Source organism: Bos mutus, chromosome 1, assembly GCF_027580195.1.
Source record: "Bos mutus isolate GX-2022 chromosome 1, NWIPB_WYAK_1.1, whole genome shotgun sequence".
Classification (NCBI taxonomy): Eukaryota; Metazoa; Chordata; class Mammalia; order Artiodactyla; family Bovidae; genus Bos; species Bos mutus.
This window is the reverse complement of record NC_091617.1, coordinates 23,779,045-23,797,317: the sequence shown is the minus strand read 5'-3', so window position 1 is coordinate 23,797,317 and position 18,273 is coordinate 23,779,045. Positions and strand designations below refer to the sequence as shown.

The 18,273-nt window shown below is 35.9% G+C and overlaps 1 protein-coding gene across 9 annotated transcripts in view; it reads right to left on the bottom strand.

The window, feature by feature from the left end:
• Positions 1–18,273, bottom strand: part of ROBO2 (roundabout guidance receptor 2) — a 665,412-nt gene that overhangs the window by 148,588 nt on the left and 498,551 nt on the right. The window lies entirely within an intron of this gene.

Genomic DNA, 18,273 nt, shown 5'->3' with positions numbered 1-18,273 from the left:
AATAAATAAGAATAATTTTTTTAAATTAGTGGCATTAACATTTAAAACATCAACATGACTTCGAGTGATTTCTGGAAATGCACACCCTCAGCTCTTTAACAAACATTTATTGTCACACTTGGAGAAGGCAATGGCAACCCACTCCAGTGTTCTTGCCTGGAGAATCCCAGGGACGGGGGAGCCTGGTGGGCTGCCGTCTATGGGGTCCACAGAGTCAGACACGACTGAAGCGACTTAGCAGCAGCAGCAGCAGCAGCAACATTGTCACACTTCTATTCTTTAACAACTACACTGACATACTAGTTCAGAAAAAAATTCTAAAAAATTTTAACATGAATTTTTAAGAGGTTACATATGAATATACTCTTATTAGATTCAAAGAAATTATTCAAATAAAGAAGGTATCTTTACATTCTTTTCATATCTGATTTTTCTTCTTGATTTTCACTGATGTTCTTTGTTATTTCACACACACAATTTTGCAATAGCTTCTAGGTGATCACACTGACTGTCTTTCCCATACACACCACACTGTTAAAGCTATACTTCCAAAATATTACTTTAATTGGTTCTAGATGATCACAACTAACTGACTTTCTATTGCTTTAAGGACCAAGAAACATTTTAGGCTTTCAATGAAGAGTATTATAATTAGATTTTCTCTACTTCCAGCTTCAGCTAAAAGAATAAAACAGTTTATCATGATTTTCAAGTTGAGGCATGGGCCTAATAAAAGTTCTGTCTATTGTCTGCATGTTTTGGGTTAAACTTTCACTGATTTACAATGTCATAAGTCATGAGGGTGGAGAAGGCAATGGCACCCCACTCCAGTACTCTTGCCTGGAAAATCCCATGGGCAGAGGAGCCTGGTGGGCTGCAGTCCATGGGGTAGCTAAGGGTCAGACACGACTGAGCGACTTCACTTTCACTTTTCACTTTCATGCATTGGAGAAGGAAATGGCAACCCACTCCAGTGTTCTTGCCTGGAGAATCCCAGGGACGGGGGAGCCTGGTGGGCTGTCATCTCTGGGGTCGCACAGAGTCGGACACGACTGAAGAGACTTAGCAGCAAGTCACGAGGGAAGCCTTATTATCCATCACTCTTGTTTGAAGCTATCCATTACCTCACTAGAAAACTATGATTATTTCCTCCTCAAAACAAAACAAACAAAAACCTACCACCAACCCCCAGAGCAAACAAACAAACAAAAAAAAGATTGCTACACCAATCATTTTGCACTTGCTCACATTTTGTATTGTCTATTTTGATAAACCCAATTTTGATAAAGGTGAGATCCTGTCTGCTTCACTCACTGCTACAGCCACAGTCCCAACATAGAGCTTTTAGCATCCAAGAGCATAACCAAGTGTTTAAGAGCAGACTCTGGCTTTCAAGACTTTCTGATGATGATGTATCCAACTTCTTGCTCACTTTCTTCTAACCATGTGGCCTTCTTCCCTTTGCTGAACATAACTACCTAATTATCACTGTCTCTCTGTACTTCTCTTATAATTTCAGGGAATGCCCTTCCCCTGCAGTGTTCATTGCTGATCATTCTTGACTTTCAAGATAGCCCAGATATCCACTCAAAGATGTCTTCCTGTCCAAACAATGTAAAGTAGTTCTCTGCTCATCAGTTACTTTCTCAAATTATTTTTAGTTGTTTTTATTCTTTGTTTTCATATTTTCGTTACATTGAATACTTTTTATCTTCACAGAATATACCTCTATCAAGCATTTGCTTGCTTGTTTATTGTCTTCCTAGTTTTCAAGAGCACGTATGCTCCATGAGAACAATAACTGGTTCTCTCTTGTTCCAAACCATATACCCCGAAGCCCAGCAAATAGCACCTGACATCTTGGATATGCTCAATGAATGCTTATTGGGTGTATCATGAACCATCCAACAAATGCTTACAATTCTTCAGTAGTTCTTTCATGGTTATTAGTAAACTAAAAGGTAAATTAACACGAAATACAGAACTGTATTATATCAAGGAACAAAGTAATGCTATTAATTTTATATATCAGCAATTAGTTCTGAAGTGTAGGTTAACTCAAACAAAATATTATAAATGTTAACCCTCAGAAAACTTAATACATAAATGCTACCATGGAGATAGAGTTAAAATAAAGGAGTCAGCAAATCCTGACCAGGAATCTAGACATTTGAGTTACATATTATCATTATAAATTTCTGTATGTAAATTAGTAACATGAAAAACAAAACTCTCTGCACCAAAATAAATAATTCTAGGAGACTATTTTAAACAAATGTGAGGACTACAGGAGAACCAAGTCAAGTTTTGTGCTTTGTTCAATTCTTTTGAGTATATTAAAATTATTTCAGCAACTAGAGTGGTTTTAATTACATTATTAAAATAATGACAATAAAATATATTTGCATGGTGTTCTTAAATATACTTTTTAATATATTCTTATAATTTTGGTAGGTAAGGAATAAAGGTACTATATCCTATTTAGAAAATTAGACAATTTAGGCATATAAACTTCAACGAGAAATTACATAGCTTATTTTTACACTTTTATAAAATATGGTATAATGGAACCTGGAATATAATGTTCAGTTTTACTCCCTACATATCAAGAAAGGAATTACAGACACAAAAATTGAAAAGGTGACAATTTTTCATGTGTAAACTCTTCATGTGTAAAAATAATAACTTCAAAAAATACTATTTAAGTCTAGAAAACCATGAAGAATATGAATCTGTGAACATGGAAATACTTACAAAAATCCCCAAATATTAATATTAAAGATTCTTAAAGCTTAAATAAAATACTTTTAGGATAAGAGGGGGAAAGGATGTTTAATTATGAAAAATAAGAGAATACATGGATCCTGGTTATTCCTAGAAACCAGCAGATTATAAATTCTGAGACACAGGGAAAATTTGAAAAGTTATTGTGTCTAGTATAATGTCCTCATTTTAAGATTATAAAAATAACACTTTACTATTCAGAGTCTAGGAATTCATTGGTAGCAAAAGTTTAGACCGTATTAAATACTAGCTCTCCTGGCACATTCTTCATCAACTATATTACAGTGGTTAAAACTTTCAACAAAGAGAAAGTATAAAGATTCATTTTTTAAAAAGTCATGATAAATGATTCTATAGAGGGAAATTAAAAGGATATACTACCCAAATGGCAGCTGCTCCCACAAAATTGAGTTGCTACTAGAATTTCAAGCCTCATGGTATGAATACAGAAATTTATACTAGATACTGTAAAATCCTAATTGCAATGTGCTCATTTGTGGACTGAAATCTGTATGAAAGCAAGTTGTGTGTGTATGTGTGTTTCGGTCTGCTACTGTTTTAAAATTATTGAAATAACTGGTATTTAAAATTTTGACACTTTTACATAGAAATTTGGATTTTAAGGTCTGTCTTCCTCCAAAGTACACACTTTTTCATCTTCATAAAAGTGCCTATGGGGATCTAATTCAACTGTACAACTGGAGACAGTGCTGCTCCTTCCAACATGACTGAAACAATGTGCCAGTCTGCAGCCTGAGCCCTGACAATACCCACCATCCAGGAGACTGAAGCATGCCACGATACCTTGGTCAATTTCCACAGTAAGATGCGTCTCAGGTCAGAGAAATCACAGTAAGATGCGTCTCAGGTCAGAGAAATGACCAACGTATAGTTGTGATCAAATCAGCCCTTACCTCCAAAAATTTAAGATATATGAGGGTTGGTTTTAAAGAAATTATGTGTAAGTAGCTTCAAAACCCGAAAGAGGTAAACATTTAGCTCATTGCTACTTTTACATTTAGGCAATCTGAGGCAAAATATGATAAAGTTCCTTTCCTAAGGCCACACACGTCGAGACAATTATAGTCAGGGGGAAAATTGTCATGACTATCTACTACCAATCTCTGCTTTCTCTAACAGGTCACGATGTCTCCGAGACATAATTTGCCTCCTAAAAGTACATGTTTCACAAGCAATTAGATGTCAAATATTTCCACAGGTCCAATAACTGTGACCTTATTTCTTTTATTTCTTTCTGGTAATACTAATCTCATTGATGCTTTACACTATTTGATTGGATAACTGGGAAATATTAATTTTCCCTAGAGAGCAAATATTACTAATATAAATGATTATAAATAACAGATCCTTGTATTTAATGAGATCTTAACAGTTTACAGCGGAGATTCATATAAGATTTCACAACAATAAATGACTTAAAGAAAATGCCTATTTCCAAACACAATTTTATAAAAGAAGATACTGAGATTGTGGTCTTGAGTTATAAATAGATTGAAATCGATGTCCTGTGCGTCAGTGTCCATTCATTTTTCTAACACAAAGCAACACTCTTTCTCATTTGATGTGTGTGTTTACTGCTCTGTGTGCATGTGGTAGAGTCGGACATGACTGAGCGCCTTAACTTTCACTTTTCACTTTCATGCATTGGAGAAGGCAATGGCAACCCACTCCAGTGTTCTTGCCAGAATCCCAGGGACGGGGGAGCCTGGTGGGCTGCCGTCTATGGGGTCTCACAGAGTCGGACACGACTGAAGTGACTTAGCAGCAGCAGCAGCAGTAGCAGTGAATATGCTTTGGGCAGGTGTGTATTTCTACATCAAACTCTGTATCTCAAAAACTTCAGAAAGTAACTTTTTTTTTATGTACTGTTTTTTATTTTTATTTTTTTCCCTTTTCTTTTTTTAATTTTAATTTTATTTTTAACTTTACAATATTGTATTGGTTTTGCCATGTATCAAAATGAATCCACCACATGTATACCTGTGGTGGATTCATTTTGATACATGGCAAAACCAATACAGAAAGTAACTTTTACCAATATTTTTTTCTCAGTATTACTCTAAAACCAACTGTAATCATAGAAGGTTCGCAAGTGTGTTTCCCAAAATATATACAGTTTAAAATTATTGTTTTATTAAACAATCTAATGTAGCTACAATTTTCTGATTAGCTCTTATTGCTGTTGTTGTGTCGCTAAGTCATATCTGACTCTTTTGCAACCCCATCGACTGTAGCCCGCTAGGCTCCTCTGTCCATGGGTTTCCCAGGCAAGATTGCAGGAGCAGGTTGCCATTTCCTTCTCCAGAGCATCTTCCCAACCCAAGGATCAAACCCGTGTCTCCTCCATCTCCTGCATTGGAAATTTTTTTTCTTTTTTTTTTACCACAGAGCCACCTGGGAAGCCCCTTCTTTACATAGTGGAGAATAAATCTGTAGTAACCAGAGCATACTTTGGTATAAAAGAGCTAGTTTTCAGATATGATCAACATGCAGGAGGTATTTTCTGACTTTAATTAAAAATAAGGAAAAAACAACCGTGAAACAACTTTACTGGTTGAGGAAATCCTAACAGAAATTCGGTGATTCTGATTGTGAAATATGCCAGTCTCAGACCTGTATAAATGCAGTCATTGTTGCCAGGTTTGATTAATGACAGTGGTCCAATCATGTGCTGACAGTCCCCGCTATAAAGATATCTTTTTTTCTCTTTTCCTGATATGAACATTGCTGAAAAATGTAACCCAATCATATCTGGCCCCTGGACATCATGTGCTATCATCACTGCACCATGAATTGAGATTGATTGGTAACCAGCTGTGACAAAGTAGGAAAAGCAGCTCTGGTTTTTGTGCTGTTTTTTTCTTTTCCCCAGAAGAAAACAAGAGAAAAAGAGAACTGAATTGTGTCAAACCACTACCATCTGTTCTGCTAAATAATAAACAAAGCAAAATAAATTTATTTTAATACTTAAAACAACAGTCTGTATGCAATGTTATGTTTGTGTGGGATCTTACATTGAATGAATATTCTTAAAAGTGCGTCAAAAGAGAAATATTATTGATTTTTAATAAACGAAGTACCTTCTTAAAGTATTCTAAAGTCACTTCCAAATTTAAATGAAAGTGTCTATCTTATTTCTTCTTGCTAAAGAAACCTTCTCTCACAACCAGTGGGAAGATTTCCTATAAATTTAAATTTACTGTGAAAATACCAAAAAAGGACTTTGAAAACTGGCAATATTTTACAACATAACTACATGTTATGCATTTCTCATACTTTGCAATCCCCAATGTACCTTAGGCTTCTAGAGTAGGAACTTCTAATGATTTTCTGAGTTTTATGAATATAATTAAGATAATATAGGGACCACCTCCTCCAAATCTTCCACAATGGACTACAGAATTGGGGAAGAGAAAAGACAAAAGGAAATACACTACATTTTCTATTACACACTGGAATTCTACTATGTTCAAGTCCTTGGATCTCATTGCCTTGTGTGAATTACGTGAGGGCTCTGCACTAATAAAACTTCCTGAATGACTGTTCTCATCTCAAAAGCACCTTTGTTTTTCATGAAGGAAATTTATTTCCTCAGCATTTTTAGTTTTTGAAATCACCTACTGTTCCTTGTTATAAGATGTCTGGCTTCAGTTCTAGAATGAGTGTTTTGAATCAGCACTTAAAATTTTGTTACATATCTGCTTTATTAATCATTAAGTTGGCCAATTGTAAAAATTATGAATTGAACAAGGAAATACTTAATGTCTACAGAAGTAAATGTTTCTTTCCTTTTAGGGAGACTTGAAAAGTTTGTTTTCAATTTTCAAAGTACTTGCACTCAATCAAAAGAGCTGAAGGTCACCTCACACCTTTTAGATTCTTTCAGAAAATAAAGAAACGTCTGCAACAATAGGCATTCTGTTATTTCAAATTCAATGAACATTTAACTATGCAGCTTTAATATGATGCTGTTATTGCCTTGTTAAGATAAAGTCTATTGCCTTGTTTTCAACAAAAGAATTTTTATGATAAAAAATCACTCACTAATCTAATGGAATCATTTACTAATAATTAGAGTCATACCGATCAACTGGTCAATACCACTATACAGATTACAGTGAGCATGGAGATGCAGCCAGTTAGAACCCACTGATATGTTTCAATTGCTCAAAAAGAGTACATAGCAGAATCTCACAACTTCTCAAAGCATTCTTTTATATAACATAAACCTTCTCAGAGAAATTTAAGTCTTTTGCTTCTTTCACACTTGACAGTTGAAAAAAAGGAAAAGTGTTTCAATTTTCCTAACATGATCTCTCTGCTCACAATTTTTCAAAGAAAATCCTTCCACAGACTATACTTGAAACTGTTATTAAAACTAACATAAGCACTTCTTGGTAGCCTAGGTCCCAGGTGATAGTTTCTTAATCTATAATATTTAAAGTGTGTCCTAAAGTCAAGCTTTTAAATCACAATTGAGAGCTGGAACCCTGAAATGAACACAATAAGCCATTATTTTGCTGGCAAAGGGATATCAAGTGAAGTTGTCTGTACGTGACAGCCTATGAGGGTCACTCTCCTTTTTATCTACAATTACAATGCAGGCTAATGTTTACAGTTTGGGTGAATGAAACTTGATTCTTTCAGGTTTTGTAAGGAAGACTGAGCAAAGCACTTAAGAGCAGTATGAAGAACAGATATCTCTTAAAAATTACAATTCACATAACATTCATTGAGGAAGGAAAGAAAACAAGATTTTCAGATTAGACTTGTTGGGAAATTGTAGAGAAAAGTAGTCCCCCAGCAGAACTTGCTGTTCTCTTCTGGAAGCTTATACTGAAAGCTAAAACGAAACTTGAAACACGATGCCACTCTGACTCTGTCTTCATTAACCAAACAATATTTTATCCTTTTATTTTTTGCTTTCCATAAATGCTATCCTTGTCATCTTCATCTTAATGCAAGCTGGCTCCACCCTTGTGAACTTGACCCACCAGTGGAAAACACCTCTTATAGTCTCTCTTTAGAGACAAGAAGTTTCAGCGTTTTTTTTTTTTTTTTTTATTTATTTATTTATTTATTTATTTTTACTTTACAATATTGTATTGGTTTTGCCATACATCAACATGCATCCGCCACGGGTGTACACATGTTCCCCATCCTGAACTGCCCCCGCCACCTCCCTCCCCATACCATCCCTCTGGGTCATCCCAGTGTTTTCTAACTAAAAAGCTAAGAGGAAAGAAGCAGACAAAAAAAGATATCTAAAATACCCATAAGAATATAACAACAGTTGACTTAACACAAAGCACATTTCAGACCATAGGATAACTTGGCCCAAACAACAAGGCCTTGAATGACTGCCAGGGATCCCAGACATTGACCATCTTGGAACCAGAGCCCCAGTCTGGAGACGGGGCAATTAAACCAAACTACAGCTGAGTCCTTCCACAAAGGCCAAAACACCCTGCTCACCCCAAACTAAAAGTCCTCCAAGTTTGAATCACTGAAGCTGTGGCTGTCTGTTGAGTGTTCCTATCTCTTCCATCTTCACCTGTGGCAGACCTTGAAGACTAACAATTAATTCTCTTGGCAAACCTGTGGACACGTGAAATTCACAGCCTGATATCCTTGGTCTCCATCCAAGTTTCCATATTTTCCTGTCATCTTATTCTCTCATTTTTACCTCCTCTGCAGTGAGTTTTGTCTCCTGATATAACCCCTCACAATTTTTTTTCTGTGGTCCTCTTCGCAAAATTTTTCAGTGTGCTTTCTGAACTACCTGTTTGCTGACTGGTAAGACTTTCTTATATTCTATCTTTCTCAGATTTTCACCTTCACCTCCATGCATTAATGGAAATCTAGCTTTCTCCTGTGGGTCTGAGGAAGAGAGAAAGTGAGAATATCTTCCAGCCATTCCAAATGATTACCCAGAGCCTGAGTTACTAAAAACATAATTTTTCTTTTTTTGGAAAGAGTTACATATCCTCAAAACAAGCAAAAAAAATTTTTTTAAGCAAAACAAAAAGCCCTCTCCTATTGGACAGCAATCCTGTTATCCAGTTTTCAAATGGAATCTTTAGAATTTCTAGTTGACAAACATGGCATTTAATCAGGACCTACTTCCTAAGGGCTGTTGTAAGGATTAAATGAGTTAATACATTCAGAGTGTTGAGACCTGAACCTGGCATATGGAAAATGCCCAATATGTCATGTAAAAGTTTCCACAACTGCCCATCACTTCTCTCATGTCTGCCCTTCAGAGATATTGTCTCCATCTCCCTTTGCCATTGTCTCACAGCAAGATTTTGGAATCTGTCCTCAATTGGAATGGCTCTGCCTTTGAAATCTGAAGTTCAGATATCTGATTCTGTTAAAATTTTATATGATTCCTACTCTATTAATTAGTTTACAAACTGAAACTCTTCCTCCATATCTAGTACTCCTTCATATCAACACTTTCATTGTCCCACTGCCTTTTGGTTGTATTTGCCTAGGATAACCTCTATTATGTATTGATATTGGGCTTCCCAGGTTGCACTAGTAGTAAAGAACCCTCCTGCCAATGCAGGAGACCTAAGAGACATGGGTTTGATTGCTGGGTTGGGAAGATCCCCTGGAGGAGGGCATGGCAACCCATTTTAGTATACATGCCTGGAGAATCCCATGGACAGAGGAGTCTGGTGGGCTATGGTCTACAGAGCTGCAAAGAGTCGGACACTCCTGAAGTGACTTAGCATATTCATGCATAATAGTATACATATGTAAAGATATGTACCTATATGCTATCAAATCATGTATTCGTCTTTCCACACTCATAAAATTAAGTTCAAACCATTCTAGAGACATTTGGACTATTATTTGGTTCATAATATCAGAAAGGAATGTTGAATTATTTTCAAGATTATCCTTAATACTCAAGTATTATTGTGGTAATTTTCACTAACCATTAGCAGACTATTAAAATAATATCTGCAACACCTTAAGTGCATTGCTTTTAAACACTTTTTTAATATTTGCAGGTATTATTTTAACTAATTAGAACAGAAATCTTCAGAGTAAAAAGTGCAAATATATCACAATTAATGACACCACGTTGGAACAAATGGATTCGTGAAGCTGGTTAAATTATCCTTCAATTTGAAAATAATTATTTTATTGGCATAAATGCACTTAAGACAATTTGGTTTTACAATAGGACTGGAAACTGCAACATCAGATTTGGAAAATTGGTATACCTCACAGTTGTGTGTTTGGTTAGAAACTAATCTTAACTTCATGTACGTTTAGAAAAGGATTTTAGAGATTAAATCCAAACAGAGTCCACAGAAGTCACAGCTCAGACCAGACTTTTTGATGAGCAGTTCCTGCTCTTCTTGCACCCTTCTGAGTTGGGAATGAACTCTCTGCAGTAAGGACTGCAATTTGGGATAAAACAGACTTTCAAATTTGCCATCTACTTAGTGTCCTTGCAGTATGAACATGTTCCTTCATTGGTATTCACTAGGCACAGGAGAAGGCAATGGCACCCCCTCCAGTACTCTTGCCTGGAAACTCCCATGGACAGAGGAGCCTGATAGGCTGCAGTCCACGGGTCGCTAAGGGTCGGACACGACTGAGCGACTTCACTTTCACTTTTCACTTTCATGCACTGGAGAAGGAAATGGCAACCCACTCCAGTGTTCTTGCCTGGAGAATCCCAGGGACGGCAGAGCCTGGTGGGCTGCCGTCGATGGGGTTGCACAGAGTCGGACACGACTGAACGACTTAGCAGCAAGCAGCAGCAGCAGGCACAGGAAACATTTCTACATCATCAGAGAGATGTTCATTTTGGGCAGTGTTATGGAATGTTAGAAAGGCTTTCTCTTCTTGCCTTCTGCCAACAGAAACCTCCTTGTGAAATGTGAATATGGAATGATTTAGAAATTCAACTTAATGACATAGGAGCACTTATCATCAAATGTGTCACAAAACTTGCCGTTTGGTAGGTCTAAAGAAAATGAAGGTTCAGACATTTTTCTAATTAAGCTACTAAACTAGTTTTACCAATTCAGCAAGTATTTAATGAGGAAAAATATAAAGAAAAATTCCCTGACTCGTATATTCTAGAAAATATGCAAAACTATACACGCATTCAAGTCATTAGTGAACTGAAGTGTCTTCCTGTGCTCAGAAATGACATGCTTATGTCAAATCCAATCATGGTATCTGCTGTCCATCTCACTGGTGTAAGCTTCATAGTTAAGGCAGTAAGAAAAGACTATTATCTTTGGAATCTATTTCTTTGAACTATATTCTATTATTTTTGTCCTGACAAAATCGTATAAAATAGCATTGAGATGAGCTATGCCCAGATTCATCTTCTCCACTAAATCAAGTTTCTCAGCCTCAGCACTACCAACATTTTGGGCAGATTTTTCTTTGCTGTGCATAATAACAGGATGTTTAGCAGCATTCTTAGTGGTGGTGGTGGTGGTGGCTTAGTCGCTAAATCGTGTTTTACTCTTTGTGACCCCATGGACTGTAGCCTGCCAGGGTCCTCTGTTCATGGGATTTCTCAGGCAAGAATACCACAGTGGGTTGCCATTTTCTTCTCCAGGGGATCTTCCTGGCCCAGGGATCGAACCAGGGTCTCCTGTGTTACAAGCAGATTCTTTACCAGCTGAGCCACCATGGAAGCCTCTCCCAACTAGCTGACGGTAGCACCTAATCCCTCACATGTCCAACCAAAAGTGCCTTCAGACACTGTCAAATGTCCCTCTGAGAAAGAAAGAAGGATAAATTGTCCCAACTGAGAAGTACTGTACTACGATGAACGGGTATTTGGTGAGCCCCACATGTTAGATGTAGGGCTGGATACTGGAGATGAGGTAGAGATAAACATGCGAAGGGAGCTGGGAAGTCCAGGAGAAAGAAAAACAATTACAATAATGACGTCAGAGAGACTGAGGGTGGACTCCAGCTCTGCCAACTGTGGGTCCTGTGACCTAAGCGTGTAGTTCATCGGCTACAAGCTTTAGCGTCCTCCTTTGTCAAAAAAGGAGATCCATACTTCAAGATTGTTGGAAAGATGAATTATGTGTAACAATGTATAACAACCTAACATGGGGTGATACCTCAAAAATTATACTTCTTGTTATCTTAATATAATTTTCTTTAAAAATAAATCATTTTAGTATAGTAGTTACAGGGAGTGGACTTTAGGGCTAAAGTGATTGAATTTAAATATCTCTGTGGCCACTGAAATTTGCTCCACAGATTCCTCAACTGTAAAATAAACTCAGTATAAAAATACCTCTTTCATGAGGCAATTGTGATTGTTCAGTTAGTTGCATGTAAAGCATCTGTAAACATTAACTTTTACTCCCATAATCAATTTGAAGACATACATCTTTCATATTTTAAATCTCTGAAATTAGAAACCATCTACCAGCATTACTATGAACAGAGCTAGTGGAGGTGATGGAATTTAGCTGAGTTATTTAAAATCCTAAAAGATTGTGCTGTAAAAGTGATGCACTAGAGATGACATGTCATAATTGATTTGGCAATTTCTTTTTCTCCTTAACTCAGAGAAAAAATACTCTTGGATCTCACAAGTATGTAACTTGAATTCAGTTACATATGCTATTATATATGATTAAAAGTATTTAGATTAAATCTTTTGACTTATTATTCATCCAGGTACCCAATGGTGTAAATTTTAGTATTACTTTTAACTTCTTTTTATCCTATGAACCCTGATATAGTATCAATTCCTAATTTAAAAAAGCAATACTTTTTTTTGTACGGCCACTTGCACTAATATCCATGTTTGTGTATTCACAAGAAATACCCCAATGTACCCAATAAACTACCTTTTTAACTACTTCCTACCCAAGAGGCCTATGCCCAAACTTTCTCTACTCCAAGTTACACTATATATAAATGTAAATATCAATTTTCTAAGCATAGATACAAGGAGATATCTCTATTCACTGTGCTGAGTGAATCCCCATTTCACAATGTGTTTAGTACAAACACTTCAGTTGGAATTAGAAGCTTTCATAATAAAGCCTCAACTAACCTTACTAGCCTTAAGTGCCACTCCATGACGCTCCAGGGAAACTGAATCACTAATTGTTGGCCTATACTTCCACCACCAAAGCTTTTTCATCTTGTGTCCATCTCTTGGAATAGTCTTCTTTCCACTTATAGAAATTCTATTCTTCCTTTCAGAGCCATCTCTAGTGTCACATGGGAACAGAGAAGCTTTTATTTTCTGAAACCCTAAAGAGTCTTGTACATCATAGTCTGTATATAATTTTCCTTATTTAATAATTAATGTTTTTTTAATATCTCATACATTCCTCTTAAGTTCTTACCTTCCTTCTCAAATTCTTGAAAGCAAACTCGTTTTCTTATGTTAGGTCTCAACACTAGAAATGTTTGATTAATCTCTATGGTTACTTTTGAAATAATTCATGGAAATATAATATTTTATTAGTCTACCTTGAAGATTTTCATTATTCCTTTGAGGTAATTGATATCTTAGTATAAACTATGTTCAAAGTATTTTCTTTCACACTCTTTATGAAATCTTTCAAATAAAGGTAAAAGTCCTGATTGACATTTTTGTTTCTGTTAAATGTGTTATAAATATTTGGACATAATTATCAGAAAATATGAGTTAATAAATGGATTATTTATAGTTTCTATTGAAGTTTTTATAACAAATATTATATGTTGTATGAATTGTAGCAACACAGAATACTCAGATATTCCTTATAAAGATGACAAATGCCTATATATGATGAAATGAGTTTAAAGATATAATAACCTCTGCACAGTTATGCTCATAAGAATAGCAAAATTTCTGCACTGAGATTTTGTCACAAGGCTATTCCATAGATCTACATGATTGGTCAATCACCTTCTAAGAAGAAACTTCAAGTACATTAATTTACTGGGAAAGGTTCACTGTGTCCCAATCACAGCTCCCCCTACCTAAATATGGTTTTTTAGGATGAAGCTCCAATGAGTTAATACTAAATACCAACTAAAATAGATTTCACTAGGAATTGATTCTTTTGTGGTAGAGTAGATTCTTATATGCTTTGGAAGCATTCTTTTATCGCTTATCCTTGGCAGCTGTATCTTTTTCACACACTAACAAAGACATAATCCTCATTTATCTTGTCACTGTAATACTGGGTTTCAATTTATTATTTTTTTCCCTTTTCTCTTTCAATTCATACTAGTTAACTTGAATATCTAAGTCAAGCAGCAACCTTCCCAAAGGGACAATTATAAGAAGTAAAATATATATATATGGGATTCCCTGGTGGCTCAAAGGTAAAGAATCTGCCTGCAATGTAGAGATGCAGGTTTGACCCCTGGGTTGGGAAGATCTCCTGGAGCATGGCAACCCACTCCAGTATTCTCGTCTTTAGAATCCCATGGACAGAGGCGCCTGGTGGGCTGCAGTCATAGGGTTGCAAAGAGTTGGACACAATGAAGTACCTGAGCACACATGCATATATATAGATATATAAACATGTGTTTATATATGCTTTCCTACAGACATGTATGTTTGTAGGAAATATAAAATCTGGAACACAGTTCAGCCTTTCAATTCATAACTGCCCATGAAACTGTTGATAATCAAATATTATCAAGAAAATATTCAAAAATACTCTTGGTAAATTCAAAAGTGGCCTAAGAATGCAACGGAGAAGGCAATGGCACCCCACTCCAGTACTCTTGCCTGGAAAATCCCATGGACGGAGGAGCATGGAAGGCTGCAATCCATGGGGTCGCTGAGGGTCGGACATGACTGAGCGACTTCACTTTCACTTTTCACTTTCATGCATTGGAGAAGGAAATGGCAACCCACTCCAGTGTTACTGCCTGGAGAATCCCAGGAACGGGGGAGCCTGGTGGGCTGTCATCTATGGGGTTGCACAGAATCGGACACGACTGAAGTGACTTAGCAGCAAGAATGCAAAGATGAGTTATATTTTCATGCCCAAGAAAAATTCATAGTTCTAGTATTTATTCTTTACTCATGCTATTTAATTCACCTGGCAAGCGTTTCTTCAGCTTCTGATGTGCTTCTTGTTACTAAATTTTTCCCTAGATACATTGTTCAGAAGAACATGGATATATTAATTTAAAATATTCTTATGAGAATAAAGATAGCTATAACTTTCAATTGGTGGTAGAAAACAGTAAATTTTTTGAAGATAAATTTATTTATTTGATATAGTGAAATTATTGCTTATGAGTACCAGTTATAATGAAGAGTATAAAATCTTTGTTATGTACAGATATATTTTGTGACTCTAATGAAAGTGACACTTCCAAATGCTTCAAGCATTTACCAAGCTCTATTTTTCTAATCTTCAGTCCCAATGGAAAATGGACAAAAGTTGTTCCCATCCAGTACCCCAAAGTAGTGGTCAAGAGTATAGATTTTAGAGCCAGAAATCCTTGATCCTCATTAGGCCTCATTTTTCTCATTTGCAATATTGGGAGAATAACAATATTTATATCACGTCCCGAAGGTAAGTGTATTAACATAAAATGCCTAAAGTAGGCCTGATATAGAATAAACAGTAAGTAAATATAATTTATTATTATTATATTTATGAGAAAGGAAAATGTAATTAAAAGCAACTCTTTTAAATCAGTACTAGGCTTTTTAAATAAAGTCTAATAAACTCTTTAAATAAAGTTTTTAAATAGACTATGTAGATAAGAATTCAGGCAGGGTCAAAAACAAATTTGGATTAAAAAAAGTGCATTTATACATAGAAATCTGAGAAGATACATGCAAAACATAAAAAGTAGGCATCATTGATAATGGGTATAAAATTGATTTTAATATTTTTTTAGGCTCATTCATTTCAAATCTTAGGGAATTTTTCCTACATAAAAGTATTAGCATACTTTCCAAATTGTTTTGCATTGTTGCTATTCATGGAGTCAGACCATTTCAGAATATAAGAGTTCTGCAGAGGTCATCCAGGGCAACCTACACATTTTGCAAATGTGGACTGTGGTACTCATACACGTAATATACATTGCTTAAAATAACTTGATGAATTATGACAGAGCTAAGGTAAGAATGTTCATCTCCTAAATTCTAGTTTACCTTACAGCTCCACATTACAATTCAGTTTCCTAAGAATAAGAACAATGGCAGCAAAAAACAACCAGAAATATATCTGAATTTGAAAAGCCCATGGAGTGATTAACTCATCTAAGTAATTCTAACCACAAATTGTCTTCTAAAGGCAAGGATCTGTATTGATAAAGTCAATTATAGACTCTTTTCTTTTTACATTTTATTAAAGTAACAGCCCAGGTATGATGAGAAAGAGTGTCTCTAATAGTGTGTCCAGTATATCCACCCTTGGGATACGGCATGATGTGATGACTACCTCCTGGTACGCCTCTGGCCGTGTCCTCCTGTTTGGGCTAAGGTCCCGACCTCAGCCTAGCTGAATGCTCTAACATGCCACACTTTGATGGAAGCAGCGCACCTGCTGTGGCTCCTGGTGGGACAGCACTCACATGCCAATGACAGGTGGCAGTCAGGCAGATCCTTTTGCCCTGCAAACTGGCGCCTGGTCTTGGCTCTGCCCTCACACATCACAGGAGCTGCCAGTTAATGGACAGCAGAGCTTCTCTGACTTCAAGGCATTTCTTCTTCTAAGGATGCCCCAGCTTGTTAGCTGACCACTGGCCAGAACCCAAATTGCAAGCCAGTTCCTGCATTGTCCTTGAGCAGAAATTTACAACAGATGGGCCACTGTGGTCACAGGATGAGACAACTTGCACTCCCCACCCTAGGTGGCAATTAGTTTTGTGTTAACAGCAAATATTAGCACCTATTTGATGAAAACACAGAAAGAGGTATCATGTTCGCCTCCCTTTGAAAATTGCTAATTAATTCTATTTATAAGTAAAATCTGTATTTTCAGCTTCCAAGGAGGAAACCTTGACTTGGTCCAAGTTTAGATTTTCAAAGCACCAGGACATTTTACATGTGGGTTATGAAACTGGTCTAAAAGCTACCTGGTCTAAAAGCTACCCTCAACAGTAATGTATATAGCATTCCTATAAAGTCATTCATAATACAGTGATTCTAACCAATTACCTAAGATTTTACCTAGAATGTAAAATTTGTAAGCAGCTGAATTCCATAAACAATTCATAATCACATAATTAGAGTTCATTAGTTTAAAATACAGGTTTCATGTTGGAGAGATTCTAAGTCAAGTGCTGTCGCGTCAAGACACACATATCAATGTGTGTCTTAGGAAACAACTTTAACTTCTTATGACATATCCCTCAAATGGGAGTGTTATTATGCTGGGACAATATGGTTTAAAATAATGAAATTAATATATACAAAAATCATTTAGAAGAATGTATGGCAAATAGTAAGTCTTGCTTTTATCATTACATAATCTTCCTACAAAGACTGTAAACAATGGTGGTTTCCTTATTATTAGCAGACAAATGGTACCAGGTAATGTGAGAATTTGCATCAGATGTCTAATTGCACTGGGCCTAGAATATAATATCTGAACCATGTATAGTCTCCCAAAGGTAGAGAAAGGATGGCAACTTGTAAGCTTGGCAAATTGGATGGTAAAAGTTATAAATAAATCTATACAACTTAAAAGCAAATGTGATATATCTTAAATCAATAGTATTTTATGTGTTTCTGTGGAAATCAATCAGTGAGAGAGTGGAGACTGTATAATTATTCAATGAAATCATTTTATGTATTTTTTTTTAATTAACTGTATTTTCTTTGTAGTTATCTACATAATAAACATCATCAATCAGTTGGATTTCTAAAACAGAGATACCTGTTACATGAACCTCCTGTACAATGTTTCCAGTACTCTGAATTAGTTATATCATTTTAATAACCCTTTGAGGTAGAATGGATAGCATAATTATTCACCCTGTACAAATGATCAAAGCATAGGTCAATCATTAGTCCCATTACATTGCTCATCTATATCTCTAGGATATAAAACACAAAGAGTTTAAATAGCTTCTTCAAGGTCACACTCCTAGTTAGTGGTAGAGAAATCTGTTGAACATCAGTTCCAGAACATGTGAGTATAACTGAAGGGATAAATGATCAAACAGTGTCAGAACAAGGCTAAAATCCAACATCCCTGACAATGACCTAAATATTCTTTATGTTACTGGTAGCTGTATTAAAAGATCCCACAATAATGGTCCAGACAGTTCTAATTCTTCTTTTTTTTCCAAGCAGAAATGGCAAAGACATCTGTATAGCTGAAAAATCATAGAATTCTAATTTACACTTTTCCTTGTATTTCTGAATCTTAGGGATTAGTCTTTTTTTTTTTTTAACAAAAGCTACGAACAATATTTATTAACATTGCTTTTCTCTTGCTTTCAGTATTTTTTGTCCTTTTTCTTTTTGAGAACTACTTT